A 9,591-nucleotide genomic window follows, 5' to 3' on the forward strand; every position below is an offset into this window, starting at 1 on the left:
TGATTTGGACAGGATCTACAAATTTTGAACTTGTAGCGGACATCGTAAAATTATCTAAATGTAATGTCATAAATACAGCAACATAACAAAACAGTGGTGTACCGCTGTTAAAAAGTCATGAATCAATTGAGAGAAAACAAATCGGGGTTACAAACTGAATTCGAAGGAAACACATCAATTATATTAGGAAAACAACAAATCACCAGAAACATTAAAGTGAAACAAAAAACAAACGACAATGCAACACATACAGGAACGAACCATTAGAGAACAACTGCCATATTCCTGACTTGGTACAGACAAAAAGTTGGGTTGAACTAGTTTTGTGGCTAGCCAAACCTTGTGCTTGATGGCAATGTAAAGTATAACGCTAAAATGACAACATAAAATGACAGGAATAAAGAACAAATAAATGCAAGAACACTCAGGACAGAGAAATACATAAATAAATAATATACTAAAAATTGTGGTGGGTTCGTGGTGTTAAAGACCTAGCTAAAGTCGATTTGTCTTTCTCATTTGCTCATGATGTCATCTACTTGTGAGTTTTCAAAATCACTTGCAGGCATAATGTCATTTCTTGTATGATTTAATATCAGCAAACTTAGATACAAGGAAATCTAAGAAAGACATTAAGAGTTTAGAGCCTATATGTATAATATCACAATTATGGAATTATTACATAACAAGAAACTCGTGTCAATTGTACTTGTAATTTGGATCGGTTACTGTAAACGTAATGTTATCTATCGAACAGCTGGTGATAATCAATTATTCCATATTGTTAAAACTTTATTAGGGTTTTCTATATGAATTGATTTTTGAATAACAAAACATATTCACCTGCTGATAAAGTATATTCTTCGCGCAAAACGTCGCGTGATTTTACGTGTATAATAGCAAAAAATATTTGACGTACAATTTGTTTTAGAAAATATAACTGTTATTTATTACATATTTTCTTTCTAGTAACATGGAATTAAAGAATTACTGTCTTTTGTTTTGGTAAATATGTGGCCGTGTAATAGACTTTTGAGAGACCATGTGACATTCACTAAAGCAGTTCAAAAGGCAATAAAACCATATATTTACCTAATCAAATTAAAGACAGTTATTGTATATTATTTAAAACCATTAAACTAGGAATTCTTCATCCTGTGCAAAAGAAATGCTATCGATAAAATTTAATGAAATCTTTAACATAAAAAACAACATCTCTATTACGGTTAATTGATCCTAATTAAGAATAATGATGACTATAATACATAATGAATTAGTAAACACCTTTTTATACCAATCATGATTTACTTATATATAATAAATGTATAATTGAATAGAATTGAATTATAGATTATTACATTTTTAAATGCGTATGTGCTAACATCCGAAATTGTCCTCCTTTGACATAATCGACCCAGTCTTGCCGTCATCGATGACATGGTTTCAATTTGCCATTAGAAGTAATAACTATTTGAGGATCATTCCGCTACGTTTAATACTACTTAATACAGAATACCAAAAAAACAGTGTGTGTGATGTTTTATTTTACTTCGTGGGCATAACATTAACATGCTTCATTGCAATAAGGAGGACACATTAATCAAAAACATAAACAAGTAACCACCATGAGACAAAATCAAGACATAAAGAAACATAATATCCTTATCAATCGTCATTGGGAATTCTGTTTGCCTCCCACTACGGGTTCAATATGTAACATTATATATGTCTACTCTTTAATCCATTCAGAACTCGACTATGTACGAGAAATAAATATCTTGTCAAGAAAAACATCATTTGTTTTTTCATTAACTATTCTCTTTTGGAATTGGATTTGACATAGTAATAAAACGTACAAATTAATTAAAAAAACATAAACAAGGTACCACCATGGGACAAAATTCAAGATATAAAGAAACATAGTCTGCTTTTCAATCGTCATATGGGAATTCTGTTTGCCTCCCACTACGTGTTCAACGTCCGTGTACATTTACGCCAAATATGTTTCATTTTAAAATGAAAAATAAATTTTCAAATTGCTCTGCAAATCTTAAAGGTAGTTGGTTTGAAAAATGTAACAAAAACCTATAGAAATTACTTTCGAAAAAACATTTTCTATATGAGATTTGAAATTTGTTATTTTCATGAAATTATATTTTTGATTTAACGAAGATATTGAAACAAATAACAATAACTTTCTGTTAAAAATGATTTTATTTTGTCAAAAGTTTAAAATTATTAAAACATTTGTATTTGCTTGCTTTAGAAAACAAAACATATTTCAATCTCATTCTTAAAAGCAAATATTGAAAATACTGACCTTTAGCATTTTTCAATTTAGTTTACAATATTGACAAATGGAAAATGATCTAACGTGGAGCATTTTCCAATTTGACTTACAATATTGAAAAATGAAAAATGCTCAAGCGTGGAGCATTTTTCAATTTGTCTTCAAATATTGAAAAATGAAAAATGCTCCAACGTGGAGCATTTTTCAATTTGACGTTTAATATTGAAAAATGAAAAATGCTCCAATTTTGCAATTTTCATTTTACTGTGCAATATTCAAATTTGAAAAATGTTCATTATTTAAATGTCTAATAATGGGAACGAAATGTAATTTGTTTCAATGTAGGCGTTTAAAATGTTTAAATTGTTGTCCCTTTTTATTAAATGTTTTACTATTTCCGTTTTTTTATGTCTTGTTTTAAGCGCAATATGTCTTGAAGATCTTTTTAAGGTGTGTTTGTGTGTGTGTGTGTGTGTGTGTGTGAACTATGTGTGGTATCAACAAATTCCGAACAAGAATGGTACACTGACAAGTACGATAATGACCACAAAGAATCATTCTTTCTTTTTATCTAGTATATACAATGTATATAGCTGTTTTTGTAGCTACGTGTTTATATCTATCTTTCGATCTATCAATCTGTCATTCATTGTATATATCTTGCTATCTGTCTATCTATCTGACTTTTGTTTTTCTTTGACTTTTCTCTTTCCGTAAGTCGTTTTTGTTCTGAAAATGGAATTACTAGGCGATGCGGAGTAGACGAAGTAGCATTGAACCATATCGTGGCTGAATGTGTCAAACATGTTAGAAAAGAAGAGAAAATATTAGAATATTAGATATTGTCCATGTCAGTTTCTGTACATGCTCCAGTAGCAGGGTTTGCGATTCGAAAGGGATGGGGAGGGATGGGAGTAGATGTTAAATTATTCTGATCACTGTGCTAGTATATGTTTTCAATTTTGTATTTTTCTACATTGTACAGCGTTTCCTAATTTTGAATCTGTTTAATACAAACTTGTTTTTCCCAAGCTATGATATTCACAATTTCATTCGCAGAATTTCAAATAAGCAATCATCTTATAAAAGAAAACATGAAATTAACTTGCATGCATGTATGTGTGGTAAATGTATATTTCGAAGAATGAAAGACTTCTTATAATTGCTTTTACCAAAAACAAAATGTAGCAAAGAATATATAATAATTATGTGAATAGTATTTCAACAAACATGAAACAGTTCCCCCGAGGTTCTGTATTATGTTCATTCTATTATCATGTCTTTAATATGATTTTACATCTTCAATATGTGAAAGCAAAACGAGTATTATAGGACAAATATGTCGACACAGAAAAGGGGTCTCAGTCAGTGACAATCTTCTTTTGAAATACAAAAAGGAAAAAATAACAGATCGACACAAATGATCGAATTTCAAACCGTATGCATCATGTACATGGACCAAATACTAGTAGTTACATTTATCAAGCAAAGGAATCAACGTGTGTAAAGCTAGAGTTGGTAAAGCATTAGCGATAGTTAACCCTCGCTACCATCATTTACGACAGCAACAGTGGTTGATCCAGAACTTTTCAGAAGGGGTGGCACTGACTGACCTTAAGGGGGTCCAGTCATGCTTCGGCGATTTCCTATATAATCAACCAAATTTTCCCCACAAAAGGGTGGGGGCACCAACGGAAATACATAGTGTTTTAACTTCTGCAATGATGACAGCGTATAATGCACGTGGTCGACGCTTCCACAAAGCCAAAGTAAGGGACAATATCAAAAGTTCAATGTAGGATAATAGAAAAATACTTAATTTACACAGTTTTTTCACTGATTCCTTATTCTTAACTTAATTTGTGAACTATTGATTGTAAAAAACGGACATATGTAAAATCGATTTTGGATAAACAAAACTCGCAGCAATTTCACACCCCTCCCCCTCTATCACAAACATCGAGTACGCTTGTATCTGTACTATATGTTTAGCATTTTTTATGAAATTGAGAATGGAAATGGGGAATGTGCCAAAGAGACAACAACCCGACCATAGAAAAAAACAACAGCAGAAAGTCACCAACAGGTCTTCAATGTAGCGTGAATTTCCCGCACCCGGATGCGTCCTTCAACTGGCCCCTAAACAAATATATACTAGTTCAGTGATAATGAACGCCATACTAATTTCCAAATTGTACACAAGAAACTTGTTTCTTTGTTTGTATACGCCCGTCTAAAACGGGACATATTATGGTATACCGTTGTCCGTCCGTCGTCCACACTTCGGACAATTAATAAAAAACGCTTCCACCAACTTTTATGGAACTTTATCGAATTGTTTATATCTACAAGTACACACCCGTGATATCGTGGGTCCGTGACTGAATTAAAGTATATAACTATGCCTAAGCCTTATTTTAGTAATTGGTATTGTCATCAGATAAAGTCATGTCGATTATAAGATACACAGTTTTGTCTGCTTTCAAATCTTTCTGTTTGAACCCGTCGACCTGGAACTTATCAATTATTGGTAATGTTAATTATTTGGAAAACAAAAGGACTTGGCTATCCAGAAATTGAGTATTTTTTAATCAACATCATTGTCCTATATTAGTTATCTTAGAAAGTCTTGCTGATTGCTGAATAAAACTACAATAGGGAACAATTTGATAATGATTGAATTTAGTAGTGTCAGCCCTTTGATATTTGACCCGTGTATATAACAAAATCCTAAATACACCGTTTGGTGGTGCGCCTGTCAAATGCGGAACGTACAGATAAGGTAATAGCTAACAGGTGAATATACTATTGGTATCGGTATCGGATTCGACCCGGAACTTGTTAATTATTGGCAATATTAATTATGTGAAAAACAAAAGGGTCTGGAGTGGTGTAATTTTTAATCTACACCATTGTCCTATATTAGTTCTATATAGTTGAATTCTTTGATTTGTCGTTTTTACCCGATGACGGCTGACAAATTGGACCTCGTAATTTTAGTATTATAGATTGACGTAAGCTCCCTTTCAATTTTTATAAAATTCAAATTTTTCGTTTCCATGTTATGAATTTTTTTTCCTTAAAAAGGGGAGAGTTTTCCATTTTTCTAAAATGCTTCCATCAACTTAATGAGACTTTGGTGAATGGTTGAAATATATTGACGTATGCTCTGATTTTTATAAATTTCAGATTTTACGTTTCCGTGTCATGATTTTTTTATGCTTAAAAAAGGGGGGATTTTCCAGTTTTCGGACAATCACTCATAAACACTTAAACAAAATTTTATGACAGTTTAGTGAACTGTTTAAATCAGTTGACTTAAGCTACCTTTCAATATTTTTTTAAATTGCAGATTTTACGTTTTTTAGTTATGAATTTTTATATTGAAAAAAGGGGATTTTTTCCAGTTTTTTTGGACAATAACTCAAATACGCTTTTACAAACTTTTATGAAACATTTACATTTTTGGAGTAAAAATGAGGCTTTTTTCCAGTTTTTCGGATAATAAATCACAAATGCTTTCAGCATTTAATGATTAGACTATGGTGACTAGTTAATTTATCTATTAAACTAAGTACCCTTTTGATTTGTATATAATTTCTGATTTGATGTTGTACAGTTTTGGGGATTTTTTCTTCTGACAAAATGTCGGAAACGGTCAAGGAAATTTTGCATGACGAAATTGAAGAAATGGTGATAGACATAAAAGAGAGTACTGACAGTATAACATGGAAAGACGGAACAAGAATTGTGGAGCTTTTAAGTCAGGCACTGAATAACTGCAAAACGCTGCACGGCCCAGCGGAATCTGCTCAGCGTAGAGAAAGAAATATTTCAAGGAATTTGGATCTATCTTACTATTCGTTGCTTAAACTGTAACATGCTAAAAAACAAAATTCGGAACAAAACGACCTGCATTAGCTAATTATGAGTATTGGTAGCTGCTTAACGTACAGCGGCAAATATTATTTGCACATTTATGACATCCAAATGTTATTTTAATGAAACTTAAAGAAATGAGAAAACGTATGAACCCGTAATTAATGAGAAAAATTTAACAAAATCTAAGGCGCGTAGGGTAGCCGAATCTGGTCTGGTGTTGAAATCCATACACAAAAGTCATTACTACGGCCTGTTGTACAGCTGTGCAATATTTTTCATGACGAGAACAGTTATTTTCATTTATTGATAATGAATTCGAAGTAAATACTACTATCTTGAATTCTTTTCTTGTTTAGCATTTGGCAGCCTCCAAATTTTACGGAGAACTGTCATTGTAAGGCCAAATTTAACAGACTATCAATGAAATAACAAAACCGACTGCATGTGCGAGACTCTCATTGGTGGACAAGGTCGTATAACACCTCTATTCGTAAATAGAATAATAAATAAAGAGAGTGTCTCATCCTATTCTGGACTTGAAATTGGTACATAAAAAAGCCGATTTTAATTGATATTTTAAAAACATATTATATTGTATGTGTATGAAGAAAAACTGTCAATAAAAATCCGTTAAAAAGATTTCAAAAAATATATTGGTGTCGTTTTTGGTTTGAATTTAAGCAAAATATTACCAATAGATGCAGCATTGTCACACGTTAGTTTGTTTAATTGGTTGTACATGTATTCTTTTTGTATATGAAACTGGATGTAATAGACCAAAACAAGAAAACACCCGTTCACATGCTGTTAAAAGGGCTTGTAATTAACGGTGTCTTTTGCTATTGTTCATCATATTTGTATTTTATTCATTGTTTTGTACTTTAATCAGGCCGTAAGTTTGAGTTTTTTTGCATTTGTCATGTACGTGCCTTTCATAGCTTACTATGCGGTATGGGTTTTACTCTTTGTTGAAGGCCGTCCGATGTCCTATAGTCGTTTAGTCATTTGTCTTCTTATTTGTATAAGCATGTCCCTATTGTACATTTTTTACTTCAATGTATTGGGAGATAAAAATTGAAGTATCGGCAAATGTACACTAACTACAGACAGACAGATCAGAAAGTGTACACACGTTAAAAATCGTCGTATAGTTAGACGATCAGACAGACGAACAAAGTGTTTTCAATATAGCTCTTCTTCTAGACAAACAAGTATGCAAATATTCATACGTACATGTATACGCCGTAAAAAAAATGTTATGTAACTTATCTATTGATAAAGACATCGTTCAATATCATTCTCGTATACCGGCTGCAGCACTTCCTATGAAATATTATATTATACTTTATTTTCGGTCGATTGATGCAATAATGGCATGAGTTAAATTGCACAAAACAGCTCTTATTATCAAACAAGAAGTACTGCTCATAATTTAAATTTGAAAGATAATTATTTTTTGAGTGTAAAACAAAATCAAATCAAAGTACGTCGGGACCTTTTAAAGTTGACGATACGGTATCGGTTTTGTCATTGTTGACGGTTATATGGTATGATCGCCTCACTTAATTCATAGTTGACTCACATTTTGTCATGTCAATAATGTTGTCTATCATCCTACAGTACATCAAGCAATTTAGAACTAATGTCGGACGGAGATGCATCTTTATACTTCTAGCAGATCTACATCTGACAAAGCAATCTACTAGAATCCTTCATTTATATTAAGTATCAACGCTTTGAAAAACACCTGCATAAACTTGACAGCGAACTCGTGTACGGCGGGAATGATTACACGACGTTGTTGCGATTAAAACTTAATTTAACGTAATTTAGCGCCATACTGACAGACGTCGTAAAAAATAAAGATGTATGGCTTTTATTGAAAAAACAAGCACATGGACCCCAATTGTTTTCTTTTGCAATCAATCAAGTACTGTTTCAAGAACACTCCGCCAAAATTTCAGGAAAAAAACAACGATCAAATTTTTTCTGCACTTCCGAAAAGACGCCAAAGTATGGTCAATTTTTTATTTCGGATATAGCAATCTAAATCCGGAACATGATTTTACAAAAACCCGGTTAAGTTATGACTTTTCGTTCAAAAGTATTGTTACTTTCTTTAAAAGTCATAATTTATTAAATTTCAGGGATTTTCTTCCAAATATGCAAATTTCGAACCAAATTATCTCTAAAAATAAGTCCTGAAGGTACTTTTTTCTTTGCATATTTAAAAAGTACACATTGAAATTGACCTTCTATCAAAATTTTAAGAAAAAATCAACGAGGGATCTCTACTGTATCGTATGCCCTTAAAGCATAAAGACAAGAGGAGTACCATGCGCTTACAGCGGAGCTCTTTATTTATTTATTTGAAAAGTCTTTTCAAAAGAGGGACGAAAGATACCAAAGGGACAGTAAAACTCATAAATCTAAAATAAACTGACAACGCCATGGCTAAAAATGAAGAAAACAAACAAACAAACAATAGTACACATGGCACAACATAGAAAACTAAAGAATAAACAACACGAACCCCACCAAAAACTAGGGTTGATCTCAGGTGCTTCGAAAGGGTAAGCAGATCCTACTTCACATGTGGCTACCGCGTCGTGTTGCCAATGTGATAACAAATCCGGTAAATAGTCTAATTCGGTAGGTCACATTCATGAAAGGGAAGGGGATTGTAGTTACGTCAGTTTAGTTACAGAGCATTCCATTTACGAATTGAGTAAATGAATACATGGAGAGCGCAGCGTTATTTATTTTCATGTGCCATACATGCTATACATATATGAATTTTTATAAATGTACATGTATCAATTGGTGATGTTTTTTGTACTTGCTACCTGGGAAACTAAGAAAAAATAAGATAGTACAGTTTCTTCGGTATTGATTATGTTTATTGATTACGTTACGACCAATAACAATAATAACAACAGTTGAAATTACTGAACAATAAGTAACAATAAGTAAAATGTATTCTGACACGATGAAAGCAGGAAACGTACGGTATCAACAACTCAAGACAAGAACCAGTTATTTTGATCAGTAGGAAAGGTAGAGAAACAAGGAGCATGTTTTATGCCCAAGTCACACCAGACCACTATTGCACCAAGCTCACCGTGATCTAAAAGGTGAGGTCCCGGTACGAGCAGGATGAAAGTTTGGATTTTCATTGTTTTCACGATGCTACTACGATCCCGCTACGGGTCACGTTCTCACCACGCCTATTCTGAGTCTTCAATACGATAATCACGATTTATTACGCTAATCGCGTTTTCATAACGACATTACATGCACGATTTATTCGATTGCAACACGATCTTAACACACTTTTTCTGCGATTATAGCCGCTCTTACATCGACCAGTCTAAGTCCTTTCCACTTTCAAAACGTAATCTGACTACGCTCTCGTCATT

The sequence above is a fragment of the Mytilus galloprovincialis genome, chromosome 13 (genome assembly GCF_965363235.1).
Source record: "Mytilus galloprovincialis chromosome 13, xbMytGall1.hap1.1, whole genome shotgun sequence".
NCBI lineage: Eukaryota > Metazoa > Mollusca > Bivalvia > Mytilida > Mytilidae > Mytilus > Mytilus galloprovincialis.